At 42.6% G+C, this 18,468-nt stretch overlaps 1 protein-coding gene and 1 pseudogene across 2 annotated transcripts in view; one reads left to right on the top strand and one right to left on the bottom strand.

Annotated features, from left to right (window-relative positions):
* arid3a (AT-rich interactive domain 3A) overlaps nucleotides 1–18,260 on the bottom strand; it is a 79,297-nt gene extending 61,037 nt beyond the window's left edge. The window contains exon 1 of one of the 2 annotated variants that reach the window (XM_060941610.1): nucleotides 18,020–18,260. The gene's annotated coding sequence lies outside the window, so the exon portion shown is untranslated. Of the gene's footprint in view, nucleotides 1–3,417; nucleotides 3,616–18,019 lie in introns of those variants that run through there. The other variant, XM_060941611.1, reaches the window with a different exon arrangement.
* LOC132898898 (ubiquitin-ribosomal protein eS31 fusion protein-like) lies at nucleotides 10,826–11,364 on the top strand (annotated as a pseudogene).
* Nucleotides 18,261–18,468: the final 208 nt, after the last annotated feature.

Genomic DNA, 18,468 nt, shown 5'->3' with positions numbered 1-18,468 from the left:
CACCTCACAATAACTTGCATACAATTGTTTGAACTGATCTTGGAATTTGCAGTTGTTTAGAAATGGCTCCAAGAGACATTCCGGAGTTGTGTACAAGGGTAAGTCAAAAAAGTTCTACGACAGATGTTATAATTTCAAAAGGAATTCAAAAAGAGGAATACAAAGAAGGAATTCTCTGATGGAAACATCGCTTGCAGAAGTGTTTAGACTTAAACGGAGGATATGTACTGTAGAGAAACAGCTGTGTTATTTTCATAAATAAAGTAGTGCTGTCAAAAATGTCGCGTTATTAACGCGTTAACTTGACTCAATTTTAACGGCGATAATTTTTTTATCGCGAGATTAACGCTCTGTGACATGATGTAGGTTTTTCATAAGCTTTTGAAACTGCCAGGAACTTGGAACAGAGATTTTGCTTAGAAAAACGATAGCAGCTAGACTGTAATGCCACGCCCCGCACAGCCAGAGTCCTCTGCCCTCCCCCCCCCCAAAGAACCAGCGCGGGCAGGGCGCGCTAGTAGAGATGGGATTTATGGCTCTTTGATGGGATCCACATCTTTGTGATCCGTTCTTTGAAAAGAGCCGTTCAAAAGACTGGTTCATTTGGCTCTTTTTAAATATTTATTCAGTTTTAAGAAGACAGCGTCTAAAGAAGCCAGATCCCTCTGAACTGTAAACTCAATGCTATCCCAGAAATCCTTCCTGTAATATGCAAATTTGGCCGCCTCTGATTGGACAGCGCGACGCATCAACAGGCAGAAAGTGTAAAAGTACAAAATGTGTTAAGTGAGCTGAAACAGTAAAGATCAGATTCAATGCAATATTTATCAACGAACAACTTAAACTTAATATAATAGTGTACTTTATATTATAATCAAGCATGTCAAGCCTACCGTCACTGTGTAACCTGTCTCTCTGATAGACTAACTCAAGCAGTAGATCACTTCACTCATGGTTCTCTTGTTAGTCTCGGGACGAAGAGCCCCGGTGCTCAGCTTAGGTTTCAGTTTGCAGTGGCTGTGTCAAGACGTGTTATGCTTTGCAATAAGAAAAACATTGGTACAAAACAAGCCCATTCACTTTTTTATGCTGGTAAGAGAATTACAATGGTTTTTCGTGTGACAAAAATGTGCGATTAAATTGCGATTAATCGCGAGTTAACTATGACAGTCGCGACATTAATCGCGATTAAATATTTTAATCGCTTGACAGCACTAAAATAAAGATTTTTTTTTCCATTTGTCTTAGAACTTTTTGACTTACCCTCGTACAACAAAATACTGGAGGTTTTCCTTCCTTATAAAATGAAGTCAGTAGAAATATCAGTCTGGAATGATGTGCAGAGGTGTTTTAAATTCTCCAATATTAACCAACACCCCTAGAAGCTCCGCCCCTTTACCCAGCTCATGTGCCCTCACTATCAGTTTAAATGAAGAATATTTTGACTTAAAATGTAATAAAATCTACCATAACATTAGACAAGTATACCGTTAACACCAGTTCGCGATATTCGAGTAGGCTTGACAGCGTGCTGCTGCGCTGATGAACCTCTCATAACGTTTGTATGGGAGAATGGCGTGTTTTCATTACAGGCCAAATGGAGAGGAAAAAGTGTTGAATCTACATAAAACGAGTGTTGATTCAAGAATAAACAAACATTTACGGAATATATTGTTAATTTTGGGCGGCACGGTGGTGTAGTGGTTAGCGCTGTCGCCTCACAGCAAGAAGGTCCGGGTTCGAGCCCCGGGGCTGGCGAGGGCCTTTCTGTGTGGAGTTTGCATGTTCTCCCCGTGTCCGCGTGGGTTTCCTCCGGGTGCTCCGGTTTCCCCCACAGTCCAAAGACATGCAGGTTAGGTTAACTGGTGACTCTAAATTGACCGTAGGTGTGAATGTGAGTGTGAATGGTTGTCTGTGTCTATGTGTCAGCCCTGTGATGACCTGGCGACTTGTCCAGGGTGTACCCCGCCTTTCGCCCGTAGTCAGCTGGGATAGGCTCCAGCTTGCCTGCGACCCTGTAGAAGGATAAAGCGGCTAGAGATAATGAGATGAGATGAGATTGTTAATTTTGTGCGGCGTTGTGATGAGCTTTTGCTTTAAGCATTTAACGTTGTGCAATGCAAATACACCAAACTCACAGGCGCCGCCATCTTGGGGTTTTTTAGTGACATTCGTCACTGGTCTGTGTTTTGTTGTTGCTTCCATGAAGCAACATACATCACTGGATCGATCAAGTTAAAAAAAGTTAAGTTAAAGTCCTTCCCGCGCCTACAGTACCTGGTATTCCTAGGCAGTCTCCCACTCAAGTACTAACCAGGCCCAACTCTGTATGGTGGCGCATCGGGCAGCGCCGATCTCCGTTTCCATAGCCCTCGGCCTCTCGCCTATTACATAGCTAGGGTTACAGTGGGGGGCTAGTCCTCTGGTAACCACGAGAGTTTAACTCCCCATGCGCATCTGTATTGCAGCGTGCCTTGCCAGATGGTAGTAGGTACCATTTTTATGATGGTCTTTGGTATGACCCGACCGTGAATAGAACTCCCGATCTCCCGATCGAGAGGCGGACACGCTACCACTAGGCCACTAGTCGGTGATCGATCAAGTAAACCACTCATAATTGTATCCAAGCTAGAAAAACACTTCTCCAAACACTTTGGTCCCTGGGAATATGAACCACAACCAGAGCACCCTGAGAGCTACACAACCATACTACCACCAGAAGACTTGCCTACTATTGACACCAGACTGTTCAGAAATCCAGAAAGGGCTTAAGCGACTGAAGAACGGCAAATGCAAAGGAACAGAAACTGTACACTGAACATCTGAAATATGCAACATCTGAAAGGATGCTGAAGTACATTATGCTACTGATAGAGCTGGTATGGACATTTCTACAAGTACCAACTAGATGGCTTACTGCAAGCATTACATGCCTCCACAAACGGGGACGGAGGTCATGTGCTGAGAACTACCGAGGTCCAAGTATCATTGCTACCCTATCCAAAGCTGCATCAGGGATCACTGCGGAGAGAGCTCAGGAGGAATATGAGCATATTCTGCTACCATCACAATTTGGATTTCGGTCAAACAGGTCAATGTGTGGTGCCATTGTCACTCTACGCCAAGTTCTTGAAAAGTCAAGTAAATCAGGAACCCCACGGTTCATAGCTTTTGTGGACCTGAAAGCAGCGTAGGACGACTGGATACCACATGACGTATTGATGAAATGCCTTGAAATCCGGCTGAAATCACCCCAGCTGGTATCAGTCCTACGTGCTCTATAGACCCTTCCCACGTGACGTCACGACAAACGCGGCCGCCATTTTGGACATGAACTACCAGTAGTCTACCACAGCCAACAACGAGGAACGACGGCGAAGCATCGAAAGGAATATAGCCATCAAAGAAAGCTTTTACCTTCAGCAAGACTTCCATCATGCCATTATATTGTTGTGCACCTGGATGTAGTAACCATCAACACACAAGGCAAGATTTATCATTTTATCGGATCCCGACAGATGCTGACCGACGGAGAAGATGGATGGTCTCTAAAATATTGGCAAAATGATGTTTATTGACATAGCAATCGTGTGTAATGGGAAGCATTTGCATATCCGAAGTGTCGTGTTTACATCAAAGATAAAATAAACCGATATGACAACGACTGCTGCTGCCAGGTTGGGGGGACAAACTAGTAGAAAGGAAGTGTGCCAACAGTGCCAACACACTTCCTTTGTGGTCGATTCTGCTTTAAGGCAAGATGCATTTAATTATTCGTCTGCTGTGGGTTTGGAATCGGTAGCCTGACCGATTCGTTCATGTTTGTGGTGCCATTTGTTTGTTGACGCGTGTTGAAATGGAAGATTGGTTGTTGACATGATTTCCAGTGATGCTTTGGTGCTGCTGTGGATCAGACGTGTTGAGTAGCCTGACTGTTTTTTTTTTTCTTGCGTGTGGTATCATTGTTGATGCGAGGTTGTTTTTTTTGAACATGCCAATGTGGACACGATTTCCCCTGATGAGTTATGACTTCAGACGCGATGCGTGTGTGGAGGTGTGGAGTCCGCGTGATATGTGCATAAGATAGGCTTCTCATGTGTTTGGAGATCCGCGCTCTGAGACAAGCGCAAGCACACACACCCCCCAAGGGAAAAAAAGGGACCCCCCGAAAATATCGGCATAGTTCGAACACTGGGTTGGAGAAAGTGATGGCAAATAGTGAGTGCACAAACCATAGAAGGCAAACTGTACACAGCCAGGGCAGTGTGATGGTATGTCGACTTTTAGATTGTGTTAGCTTATCAATGAACACACTCGTCACTCGACGAGTTTCACGTCTTTACGACGGATATTTAAATGTGTGTTAGGTATTATTGTTGCAGTCTAAGCAGTCACTGTAGCAGCTAGATGAGCGAGAACCGAAAGGGTCTGTGCCATAAACCATTATTTCTTCATGTCCAAAATGGCGGTCGCGTTTACGAAGGTCACGTGAGTGAAAAGGGTCTATACAACTGTACAAAAGCATTTATCAAAAAGGTCCAGCTCGACTATTTGACACAGTCTAGTTGGATGTCAACAAGGTGCTCTGGAATCCCCTTCCATTTCCAACGTGTACATGGACTTTGTTTTTAGAATTGCCCGCCATGAAATACTGAAAGCATACCCAGACACTGGCTTCAGGGTCAAATATTGTATCCAAAATGAGGTGGTGCCGCCACGAGAACTTTGTAAGAAAGCGGGAGCAAATGGGGGGGAAAAAAAAAAAGTCAGATGACAGAACTTCTATATGCTAACAACCTAGCCATTTTTGCAGAATCCATTGAGGAGCTTCAAACACTACGTTCACACTGCAGGCTGAAATTACTCAAATCCGATTTTTTCACCCATATGTGACCTGTATCCGATCTTTTATTGACAACATGAACGACACAGATCCGATTTTTTCAAATCCGACCCGGGCCGTTTGGATATGTGGTCCTAATTCCGATTCCTATCCGATCTTTTCATATGCGACTTCAGTCTGAACCGCCAGGTCGCATTCATCCGACTTACACGTCATCAACAAGCCACAAACGTCACTATTCTGCGCTGAAGTAGGCAGCGGGTCTCTCAAAAAAAGTTACAACAACATGGCTTTGATGTTCCTTTGAACGGAGGTTGCAGTCACTACCCCGCAGAACGCCTGAGCCAAAACCCTTGCCCTCTTCCTTCTCAACCTCCTCCTTAACATCAGGCTATTGTGCATGTTCTGGCTCCGTCGCAACAACAACTGCATCATCGCCAGGTACTCCATGCTGGCTACTGTCATACACAGGAAACTTTAGGTTACTTCCGTAAACACTGGCCGTGCTCACTGCGTGTGACGTCGTCGTATCCTGCAATGCGCATGCGGAACACTTTTAGGTCGCTTTTCGTTCATACTGAGGATCACATACAAGTCGCATATATTTGTTAATGTGAACGACCTCACAAAAAAATCGGATTTCACAAAAAAATCGGAATTGAGCATTAAGCCTTGCAGTGTGAACGTAGTGAAAATGTTCTGCAGATTTATGACAACACTTTCACTCGCTTTGGATTGCAAATGTCTTGTCAAGACGGAGACGATGGCCTTTAATGTGGATGAGGAGGTGAAAAGTAAGGAGTGTCTCATTTGCCTTGGTGAGAACAAGATCAAAAATGTCCGTAGCTTTAAATACCCTGGATATACCATGAACTCTGGTGACAATTCTGCATTCCTTGGTACTAGGGATGTCACTTGGAGCCACTTTTCAAAAATGGAACGAGTTAAAACACATTCTAACTGACCATCACATCCATCTATCAACTAGAGTAAAGTTCCTCACAGCGGGTGTTCGATCAAGGCTGTTAAATGCATGAGAAAAGAGTAAAATTGAAATTGTATGGCATGGCCTCCTCTGTAAAAATGGTACAAGGGAGATTTAAGCACAAAAACACACCCAATAGAAATAAAGAGATCGAGGGAGAGATAGACTGGAGTTTTTAAATCGCAAATGCGGAACTACGTGAGAAAACAAAGACCCTTCCCATTAAATTATTCTGCCATAAACAGCAATTAAGATATATTGCACACACACACACACACGTGTCGTATGGGCAACGATGAACTCTCAAAACTATTGTTCGACACAAGATCTTCTAAGTGGTCAAAATTTGAAAAACTTTTGGGTTTAGACACAGAACAGATAAAATGTACAATGATGGATAAATCAGGCTTCTTGCAACTGCTCGATAGGATTCTTCCTACCAAGACAGAAGCACCCGTCCCTAAGGAGGACACTCCACAAAGGGAATATGAGGATGAGAGATTCCAGCTCGCTCACTGTTGGTTCAAATCGGCTTGAAATTCATGATTCCCACCCAGTAGTCGAATCCCTCATGTTTACTTGTTTTTCCAATAAAATCAGCAGAACATTTTGCTGTCTAGTACCTGCGAAAGATCGGCTCACTGAGGAAAATTTTGTATCCTTCCTTTAAAAAAAAAAAAAAAAAAAATCCTAATTTTTCTCTTCATGGGGGGGAAGGTCTATAAATAATCAGTAATACGGTTTTGAAGAGAATTAAAAGTTTGACTCTCTTATACACAGCGCATTTGAGCACCGCCGTCATTAGTCGTGCTTGGTGTCCACAATTTAAAGTGAACATACCTGCTCAATTCTGGCTTTTATGTTTAAACACAAAGGATGCACCAATTTCATTCATGTATTACTTTTAAAGGAACAGTCCACCGTACTTCCATAATGAAATATGCTCTTATCTGAATTGAGACGAGCTGCTCCGTACCTCTCCGAGCTTTGCGTGACCTCCCAGTCAGTCAGACGCGCTGTCACTCCTGTTAGCAATGTAGCTAGGCTCAGCATGGCCAATGGTATTTTTTGGGGCTGTAGTTAGATGCGACCAAACTCTTCCGCGTTTTTCCTGTTTACATAGGTTTATATGACCAGTGACATGAAACAAGTTCAGTTACACAAATTGAAACGTAGCGATTTTCTATGCTATGGAAAGTCCGCACTATAATGACAGGCGTACTAACACCTTCTGCGCGCTTCGACAGCGCATTGATACGGAGCTCAGATACCAATGCGCTGTCGAAGCGCGCAGAAGGTGATAGTACGCCTGTCATTATAGTGCGGACTTTCCATAGCATAGAAAATCGCTACGTTTCAATTTGTGTAACTGAACTTGTTTCATATCACTGGTCATATAAACCTATGTAAACAGGAAAAACGCGGAAGAGTTTGGTCGCATCTAACTACAGCCCCAAAAAATACCATTGGCCATGCTGAGCCTAGCTACATTGCTAACAGGAGTGACAGCGCGTCTGACTGACTGGGAGGTCACGCAAAGCTCGGAGAGGTACGGAGCAGCTCGTCTCAATTCAGATAAGAGCATATTTCATTATGGAAGTACGGTGGACTGTTCCTCTAAGGTCGGTCTGTATGGTGAAATACCGTGACCTCGGTCAGTATTTTCAAGACCTTGGTTACGGTATTTCATGATACGGCCCTCCCAGCTGGTAAATAACATATCAGGCAATGTAAACATTAAATAACTGCTATGTAAAAAGGAATAACCTATACCAAAAGATGTACTGTTTTTCCCCTCCCCCCCTTTACTGTGGAATCACCTAAGGCCAAGTTTACATTAGACCGTATCTGTCTCGTTTTCTTTGCGGATGCACTGTCCGTTTACATTAAAACGCCGGGAAACGGGAATCCGCCAGGGCCCACGTATTCAATCCAGATCGTGTCAGCTCCGGTGCTGTGTAAACATTGAGAATACGCGGATACGCTGTGCTGAGCTCTAGCTGGCGTCGTCATTGGACAACGTCACTGTGACATCCACCTTCCTGATTCGCTGGTGTTGGTCATGTGACGCGACTGCTGAAAAACGGCGCGGACTTCCGCCTTGTATCACCTTTCATTAAAGAGTATAAAAGTATGAAAATACTGCAAATACTGATGCAAATACTGCCCACTGTGTAGTTATGATTGTCTTTAGGCTTGCCATCCTTCCACTTGCAAGTGGTAAGTGATATGCGCTGGGATCACACACACAGCGGCTCAGTCCCGAATCACTGCTCGTGCGCTTCATTCGCGCGCTGTGTGAGCTGCGCAGGGCCGGAGTGCGCACCCTCCAGAGGGCACTCGCTGTTCAGGGCGGAGTGATTTGGAGCGCAGGATGCCTGCGGAGCCGAGCGTATCCGTGTATTGGCGTTGCTGTGTGCACGCGAATCGTGTATTGGTGTTGCCATGTGCACGCTAATCGTTTTAAAAACGTTAATCTGATGATCCGCTGGTACGGTCTAATGTAAACCCCACCTAAAAATCCATCGTTTTCCTGAAGGCCGTTGATGGCATGCAGTTTCTGAATTCACAACCGGTAATATTATGCCCTCCCACACTCAACATAACCTGTAATGGTGTAACTGCTCATTTTCCCGTCTTTATGAGGCTGTCAGTTCTGGATGATTAAATTTATTCACAAATTTTTTTTTTTGGGAGGGGGGGAGGGGGAGATGTCCACCACACAAGCCTACTACCTGCTGCACAACTAGTTGCTGAGCTCGTTTTAAAGCTGGAGACATTTATGACTACGCATTCTGGGTAAATTACATTTCTGAACCAAACATACTTGTCAAATATGACCCAAAAAGCCATTATTAATTGACGATTATTAAATTGTGCACCTGAAGCCTGAAAGTCACTTTTTGTTTTGTTAATCACGCCATGTTGGACAGAATTTACACGAACTGATCTATTGAGAAACAGTGCTAATGCTTCTTCCCATAACATTGATAAAAACCCAGAGATTGTGAGATCTGAGCAAACACGACAAGAGATAAACAAAGTGCTAAGGGTCTAATTCCACATACAAGCTACGCCGCATGAGCTGTACTACAGTGCACGTGTGCGCACACTCCTTATCAAAGGCATATAATTAATCGAAAATACCAGCACGCGGGACACGCTCAATATCACAGGCTTACACAGAGAAACTATTTGACCGGACAGAATGGCCTTTTTTAGAAAAGCCAGAGGAGACAAAAATAAGTTTCTAAATAAGGTTCCAATTATGGTATGTGAACATTAAATAAAGAGTGAGCGCTGCTGGCTAAATTAGTCACTGAACGTTTACAGTGTTGGCTGGCTTGCGAAGGCCGACTGTTCTTTGTTTACACCAGTCACTCAGCCCTCCGTTTACGAACAGGATGCAACGTCACAGGCTTTCGCTGCGCTCTTAACCAGAGGGACATGCACAGCCACGAGCGACAATGACAAACACAGCTACTGTAGAGCAGTACAAAGCAGTACATAAGCGCAAAGGAAAAAAAAAAAAAAATCAGACCCCCCCCACCCCAAAAAAAACCCTTTCATTCAGTCTGACAGAAATCATACAGCACTTTTTCACATTCCTGCAAGCACGAGCTCTGTGGAAAGTGAAACTCTCCCTTGTAAAAAAGCACAAAGTTAGTCATTCAGAGGATTACTACCACATACTACAGTCAACCACAGAGCCCTGAATCTGCCAAAAGGAAAGGCTAATCCGATTAACATGGCAAGCCACGCAAACAGCCAGTAATCTCATTTACGCAGATCTAATCTTTGGCTGTTTTTAGGGCCTTGGAGTTTGTCATAAAATACTCTGAGGTGTTGAGGTTATAAGATCTAAAAGAAAAATCTTGAAAGAAAGCAAATTCAAATCCGCAGCACCAAAACAGGTTTCCTCTAATGGCCCTTTTCCACTACCCTTTTTCAGCTCGCTTCAGCCCGACACGGCTCGCGTTTCGACTACCTCAGAGCAGCACGACTCAGCTCGCTTCAGCCCTGCTTAGCACCCAAAACTCGCACGGTTTTGGAATGGGGCTGAAGCGAGCCAAACCGAGCCGAGTGGGGCTAGGGGCGTGAGCAGACACCCCCCTGTGCACTGATTGGTGAGGAGGAGTGTCCTCACATGCCCACACACGCCCCGCGAGCACGCTGGGATCTGTAAACACCGTAAACCCGGAAGAAGAAGAATTACGAGAATTTCTGAAGCCTTATGCGCCTCGCCTCATCTATACGCTCTTGCCAGTATCTGTTAGCGTTGTCGGTGACAACAAGCCACAGCACCAAGACCAGCAACACTAACAACTCCATGTTTATCGTTTACTATCCGGGTCGTGAGACTACCGCTTAAAAGATCACTGATGTCACTGTTTGCGCCGCCTAACGACATCACGTGACGTCCACCCACTTTCGCTAACTCCACCCAATGTGTCCACCCACTTCCAGCCAGCACGGTTCAGCGCGGTTGTAGTCGAAATGCAACTCCAACAGCCCCGCTCAGCTCGACTCAGCATGGCACGGCTCAGCCCGACTCAGCCGCGTTTGTAGTGGAAAAGTGGCATAAAATACATGGAGCATATTGTTCGGTCAGGGGAAATAGAGATGTAAACTTTAGGCATAAAATGTGCCTCAAGAAACTAAACAAGCCTATGGCGAGGGGGAGGTAGGTTGTCTACTGTCGTTATCGCACACGCCGTTAGCTTCGGACTGCAAAATGTACACCGAAAAGGACTTCCATGTGTGTCCAGTAAGAACATGTGCTATAAGATAATGGGCTTAAATTAAACCTTTCCTGTCTTGCTAACCATTTATTAGCCTATATAAAAAAAAATCTCTCTCGATGGGATATTTTACATCTTTATTTTACCTTTGCATTCGGTCCTTTGGTTAATAGAACCTTTAATTTAACCAGCCAAGTCATTATAAATTAGAAAGCCATTTAAAAAAAGGTAGAGAAAAAACTGAATAAACTTTTTGGCGTGTTTTGTCTGCAGGTGGATTAAACGGCAAAATGCAGATTTTTGTAAAAACCCTTACGGGGAAGACTATAACCCTTGAGGTTGAGCCTTCAGATACGATTGAAAATGTCAAGGCCACAATCCAAGACAAAGAAGGCATCCCTCCTGACCAACAGAGGTTGATCTTTGCTGGGAAGCAGCTGGAGGATGGACGCACCTTGTCTGATCACAATATCCAGAAGGAGTCCACCCTGCACCTGGTGCTGAGGTGGTGCAAAGAAGAGGAAGTCGTCATCTTACGCCACTCCCAAGAACAACAAGCACAAGAGAAAGAAGGTTAAACTCGCTGTGCTCAAGTACTACAAAGTCGATGAGAACGGAAAGATCCACCGTCTGCGTCGTGAGTGCCCGGCTGATGAGTGCGGCGCTGGCGTGTTCATGGCTAGCCACTTCGACGGGCGCTACTGCGGCAAGTGCTGTCTCACCTACTGCTTCAACAAGCCGGAGGACAAGTGAACGGATGTACAGTAGTCAATAAAATGTTTCCACCACCCAAACGTGAAAAAAAAAGGTAGAGAAAAAAGTAAAATATAAATATACAAAAGCAGCTTTATTTAAAACCCACCACCCAATTCATGCTTCAACTGGAACAAAGACCACATCTGATCTGAATGCAGGACTCCTATTCTAAACAACGTATGCCACTATAAAAGGGAAAAATGTACATATTCTTCACTTTTCACAGCCTAAAGGGCTAAAAATCATATTTTCACCCATTTTTCATTGAGAACGAAGGCACGGTCACTGTGGTTAACATGAAAACAATACGATGCTGATGACACTTCACATTCCAGTTCTGCTGGCTTGTTACAATGCAATCAACCTCTTGCAACAAGCCCCGAGCTGGAAATTGAGACTATACTGCAATCAGAGAAATGAAAAAACACAGTTAAAACACGAAGTTCCAGTTGCAAAGACTTTGGATGTCATTACTGCTATATAAAATCTGTAGTTTTGAGCATCTGCAAGGCTAAAGCCAAAGAAATGCATACAGCTGTGGGCACTGGCTCTATACAAATATAATCCTATCCGGTCTTTTCAGGTCAAGGACAATTCCATGAAGGACATTCAAAGACCAAGATCTCAGAATGTTTGAGCAAGCCTGTGATTTAACAAATCAATTTCCTTTATGTAGAAGGCAAAAGAACAGCATGCTCAACATTGTAGAAATGCATCGGAGCATTTCCAGCCTGCCTCGCTTTTCCTTTATATAGTCAGTCATTTCATGTAACAGCAGATTGCAAATGGTATTTGCTGAAGGAAATGTTTAGCTCCGATAAGTCCGAATCAGCTGGAAGCTACGCCTCCTGTGTGGCATGCTCCCAAAGAACAAAATCACTGCTTTCCTCCTCTCTGGTTGTTGGCAGTCATGTCAACATACTGTGCCAAAAGCCTCAAATTTGAAGATTATTTGAGCCATGTCCAAGCCACGTGACTTCCTAGCGCAGCAGTGAAACATGCACACCCCTTAAAATCAACCTTCATCTTCATCTCAATCGTAGATTAGCTCATAAATGACATTCTGTTAACCGGCAATATCAGAAGCAAGCATACACACACACACACACACACACACACACACACACACACACACCCGTGGAAAAGTCTCAGGAAACCCATTTAATTTGTTTATTTTTAAAGTGCAATCTTTGCTCTAGATTTTTATTTATTTCCTACATTATCGAGTTGGTACAAAAAACATTTTAGATTTCTAAACATTAGTTTGCCAGCACAAATGTTCCAGAAAAATATTAGGCACGGTCACAAGTTTACATCCACGTACATTAAGCTCATGGCAGTATCGGGCTTTCAATGACTTCTTTGAACTCCCCCCTTCTGTGGCATAATGATTTGTACAACATACATTTATTTTGGGTTTTCTGAAAACACCACTTGTTCAAAAGTATATGTACAGCACACCTAATATTTGGCAAAATATCAGCAAATTTCACTTTGACCAGATGCTTTTCATAGCCATCAACAATCTTCTGGGAGAATTCTGGTTGGATATTGGTTGATTGGGCATTTTATGGTACGGACATGAATTTTAACCACAGTTCACGTATTTTTGACAGGGCTGAGACTAGCTAGAAGTTTTTCCGAGTTCAAACATTAGTCTGCTTTAGCCATTCTACAACCAGCTTTGATACGTGTTTGGAGTCCTTGCCCTGTTGGAACACCCAATTGTGTCTCTGACGTAATGATGAAAAATTCTAAGGTAGTCCTTGTCTTTCATGACTGGTGCATTGGACAAAATGGATGCAATTCAGCCCCAGCGTGTGATGCTACCACCACCAGGCTTAACAGTTGGCACAGTGTTTCTCTGTACCTCTGGTCCTTGTGGCCAAACAACTCAATCTTTGTTTCATTAGACCATAAAAAACTTTCTTCCAGAAGTAATTTTCTTTGTTCATGTGGTCAGCTGCAAACATTAGTCAAGCTTGAAGGTGTCGATTTTGGAGCAGGGGCTTCTTTCCTGGATGGCAGTCTCCTAGTCCATGGTGATGTAAAACATACTTGGCTGTAGACCATGTTCCAGCAGCTTCCAGTTCAGGGCAGTCCTGTGCCTTAGTGGTTCCTGACCATCTGAACCAATTTCCTCTCAGCTGTGTGTCAGTTTGGGTCTTCTTTCAGCACAGTGGCTTGGCAAAATGGCCACACCTCCCAATAACTTGTACTCATGTACAGCTGTTTCAACTGTTGACCTTGGAATCTGCAGTTGTTGAAAAATGGTTCTAAGAGACCAGCGGTCTCAAAAGTAGCCGGTCACCGGCGGCAAATCGCCGGCTGTGGCTTGTTATGCTGCCGGCTATTGTCAGTCGAGTCACAAAATTTAATATGAAATATTTCTGACGGCAAAAAAAAAAAAAAGTTGTGAACGTAAATTACATCCACTATGTCATGCATGTCCGTTGCCGCGTCAACTTTGTTTACATCCTCGACAAGAGTGCAGCCATTACTGCCTGTGTTGCCAGATTGGGCGGTTTCCCGCCCAATTGGGCGGTTTTAAGTGCATTTTGGCGGGTTTTGAACATATTTTGGGCTGGAAAACGTCAGCAGTATCTGGCAACATTTTTTTTTTACTTAATACAAGAAATTAATGGATGCCAATGTTTTTGCCAAAATGTTATTTTATTTTCCATTGTTTAGGCAGCTTCAGCATCATACTGTGAGATTCTGTTCAAATTGTTTTTTTCTTCTATGAAGCCTGAGCCATTTATTTTATTAGTTTATAATTATTGTTTAATTTAGTCTTCAGGAGAGACTGCCTGCACACAGTACTAGTATTAATAGTTTTTTTTTTCTTACATGAAAGCTTAGGCATTTATATTATATTTTAAGGTAACTTCATGTTGTGCTGTGAGGTTCTCTGCACTTTAACTTTTGAACCAACAGGTGCATTTGGATAAGTAAAGCCTATTTTTCTGCATTTTTGTAGTCCTGGTAATCTTTTATATTGGTAAAGTTGTTTATAGGACCATTTCTCAGTGTCTGTTTTTTTTAATCAATAGCAATGCATGCATCGCTTTGCATGCATTATGTCTGCCGCTGGCAGACATTTTACCATTTTGCACCCTGCTGTAAATTATTTGTACCCTGCTATTCTCCCAAACTTTGAAGCCCCTGAAGAGACATTGCTGAGTTTTGTAAATCTGTTATCCTTCTTCTCAGATCTGCACTGAGCTCCTTGGACTTCCCCATTGTACTGTGTGTTGGTCAAATTCAATGAGTGCTGTCAAACAAACCCTGTTTGTCAGCACAGAGAAGCTCCCAGCCATGGTCATAATAACCAACAGGAAGTTAAGAGCCATTACCAAGTGAAAAGATATTTTGGAACTTTCAGCACCACTGAATTAATAATCTAAGTGGGCATATGTAAATTTCTGACCCTGTATGTATAAATTTGACTCCGTGTTTTCAGAAAATCCAAAATAAAACATGCACCAAGTTTGAATTTTTATTTTTTCTTTTAAAAGATGTTCTACAATCATTTTGCCACAGAAAAAGAACAGTTCAAAGAAAATCAACGAAAGCCCAATATTGCCATGACATTCACGTCTGTGTACATAAACTTCTGACCACAAAAGTATGTGTGTATATATCACACATTGTTGCATCTAAACACAGCCTCCAACCCCTCCAAGAGCTGCTGGACCAGAAACTTGATGCCTGGTACCATGCCAACTGGAAACCTGTTCAGCCAGCTTGATTGAGGATTTGTAATCCTTTAAAAAAAAAAAAGAAGACAAACCTAGAAATCAGATTGGCTTGAAGGTACTTGGCCTTGATCGTCACAAATAGAAAAATGTAAAGAACCTCAGGGCATAAAGCCAAGGACCTCCTGTTCACGTACTGGATCTTATCACCATGTAAAACTACACACCCCACCAGTCTTTCGGGGGGGGGGGGGGGGGGGGGGGACGACATGCTCTTGGCTAAGAAACAAATACCATGTATGCAAGTTTTCTTCCCTCAGACAGACATCGGCCTTATTTGAATAACAAAGTTGGATTAGGCAAAAGTCCCTCAGTCAGTTTTTTAGACACAGATTCAGCTGTCGCAATGAGATTTTTCATTTGAAACAATTCTCACACCTTATGAGGTTTCCGTCAAGTGTCCCTGTCTGTAATATAAGCCACAGTTACAGACGGTCAATTATTCACATTGCTACCAATTTGATGACTGTATATTACAGAAAACATGTTCAAACATCATGTAGATATTTGCTTATCTTACACATCAACTTCTCACTTTTCTTATGAATCATATTCATATACCCACAGGCTTCTCAGGAAATAATCGAATGAGGACAGCGTGTTCAAACACAATCAGCTTTATAAATACAGTACGATATTGTGCAGTTAAAACAGAACCCAAGAACAAATTAACACGGAATCGAGAAAGACGATTGCTCATCCCTTAGCAAAATGTAAAAGCCCAGGTGCGGCCAACATACGAAACTATTTGCACAAAACAACATTATGCAGAAAACCATAAATAGCTCAATTAGATATGTTGCAAATAGCTCATTAGATAGGTTACAAATACTTTCCAAATCCCAAGAAGCATGCAATAATATCTATATTCCGCAGGTTTCGTGATAATCATCGTTTGTTCTACTTCTTAGTCATTTATGTCAGTTTGCTTGCTACTTACCAACGCACCATCGATGTTTCACTTATGGTAAAACACACTGCCTTTATTAAAAAGGCCAAGTCTGACATTTGAATCCATTCCATGCATCACTGCATGAACAAGTCTTCTAGTGAGATGTATGTGCTTTTAACAAGGCACGCCATTCATTAGACAGCCTGCACTATGCACCCTGGCCTCAACTTGATCTCTGGCCACACGCTCTTAATCCACGGAGATCCAATCGCAAATAGAAGTGTCGTTTCTCATGGAAAAATTCAAATTCTTCAACTTCAAGGATTTTATTTATTTTCCAACATAGTTTGAATTTCATGGGGAACAACAGATACATCAAGATAAATACGCACACATACATACAGACAGACAGACAAAAGAGCTGATTATTTTTCATTCCTGGCAAACGAAAAAAAAAATCAAAATCAACGATACTAGAATTGCACAAAAAAAAAAAAAAAAAAGTGGCCAGGCCCAAAAGACTACAATCATTTTTTCCAGAACAATATCACGCTAATGTTGCATCACTACATCTACCGTTATATTTAAAGCCAAAGGAACACTGTCAGGTTTCTGAAGAAAGGTGAAGTCACGTCAGCTAAGTGAAACGAACTTGACTCGTCATGATTTTCAGGCGTTCTCTCGCTCGCCAGAGAATTACGACGCATCCTCAACCGCCAAACCATGTCTACTGTACATGGAAATCTAAAAATAATTCCACCCTGCCCAATCGGACAAATGATCTTTTCATCAGGAAACAAAAAAACGCACCACACAAATACTTCTGACACTACGGTACGAAAGAATGGAGGAATGAATCGCTGGAACGGACTCCAAACCAGAAACCATGATGTGCTCATGATGTGAATAGGGCAGGAAGTGGGTAAGTGCTTTTGTATTACACAACATACATGGTTTTTGCATTGCATTACACTGATCATTAGCATTCCTATTGAGTTAAATTGCAAAAAAAAAAAAAAGTAGGGTGCTGCTAGTATTTATAGTCAAGTACTAAATAATGCACATTTACTCATTTGTACATATAATTAGGCTAGATACACACTTGTGCAATTAACAGCCGTGTGTGTGTGGGATGAAGCTGCCAGAAGCAGGCAGTCAGACCACGTGGAGCTCACACACACACACACCTCTGGGCTTCATGACATTCTGGTCTTGTGTTTTTAGGTCTGATCGAGTAGATCAATCAAACACGACAGCTTGACAGCTCGTCGCTACATTATACAATCTAGAAGAAACCTGCCAAGCTAATATCACGAGCTATATCAGGACATAAACAAGGTGCATGCTTCTACCTGCATCAAGCTTTTCCCTTATCAGCAACTCTTACACAAGGTTGGTTTTAAAACCAGAGTCTCACTATTTTAAAAAAAAAAAAAAAAAGGTGCAAACCACAACAGCAATCAATACTCTACTTCCCCAACTAAACAACCAGAGATAAACGACTTAGCAACTATAGATTAACTCTCAGAAACACGTTTCAGTCTTTTGCTGGATCTTACTTTTAAAATGGCACTAAATTCCTCCATAAAAAGGTTAACTATTAGTGATAATAATAATAATAAACAGTGTCCTGTCCGAGTGGTCAACCGGTTCATCAGGGTAAGGGCAGGGCTGGATAAATATACCGGCTCTCCAAAACCGATTACTATTGTAGTAAGAAGTTGTGTCAAAATAGTACACCAGGAAGCCATGCGACCATCGGGAACAGCCGGAGACAGACTGTTTACTGCGCCAGGGTGGACATTGATTCTGCTGCTGCTTCTTCTTCGTCGGTGGCGGCCGTAACCATCGCAACCGGCTCGAATCATGCTGCTACTCGGCTAAGTTCATACGATTTGTTCTTAAAAAGTAAATAAAACCAGCGCCACCATATACATAACTACTCAAATAAATACACAAAGCAGCAAATACTACTAATTAACCCCTTCCTGGCCAGAAATTTTAAAAAACGAACAACAACAAAAAAAAGCACTCCATCCTTACCAATTTAGCTTCCGTTTTGTTTTCCGCACTCTTCGGAACCGGAAGCAACATTCCTGATTTCCCTGTAAAAACAAGGCGCACGTGACGTGCTTCTTCACTATTCAGCCGACTCTCAGGGCCACTAGTTTAACGCCTAAACATCCGTATAGCAAGATTACTTCGGTTTGATTTGAACATCCGAGGTAATTCGGTCGCATCGAGGCATCTTTGACTAATCCGAGGTGTGTCTACAGCCGTTGAGTCAAATCATTGGTTGACAAACAGCATTTAGATGCAAATTCCAAACCTGTGAATCACACAAGACCAGGCCTTCCCTGATCACCAGGGCACGTCTATAAAGGACAGATCTTGTTCAATACGCAAAAAAAAAAAGAAAATACTTTTGAAATATCAAACAAAAACGATAAATCAAAATTAAAAAAAAAAATAAAAAATTTTTAGACTGGCAA

This window comes from Neoarius graeffei, chromosome 15 (assembly GCF_027579695.1).
Source record: "Neoarius graeffei isolate fNeoGra1 chromosome 15, fNeoGra1.pri, whole genome shotgun sequence".
NCBI classification, from domain to species: domain Eukaryota; kingdom Metazoa; phylum Chordata; class Actinopteri; order Siluriformes; family Ariidae; genus Neoarius; species Neoarius graeffei.
This window is presented reverse-complemented; position numbering and strand designations above follow the sequence as displayed.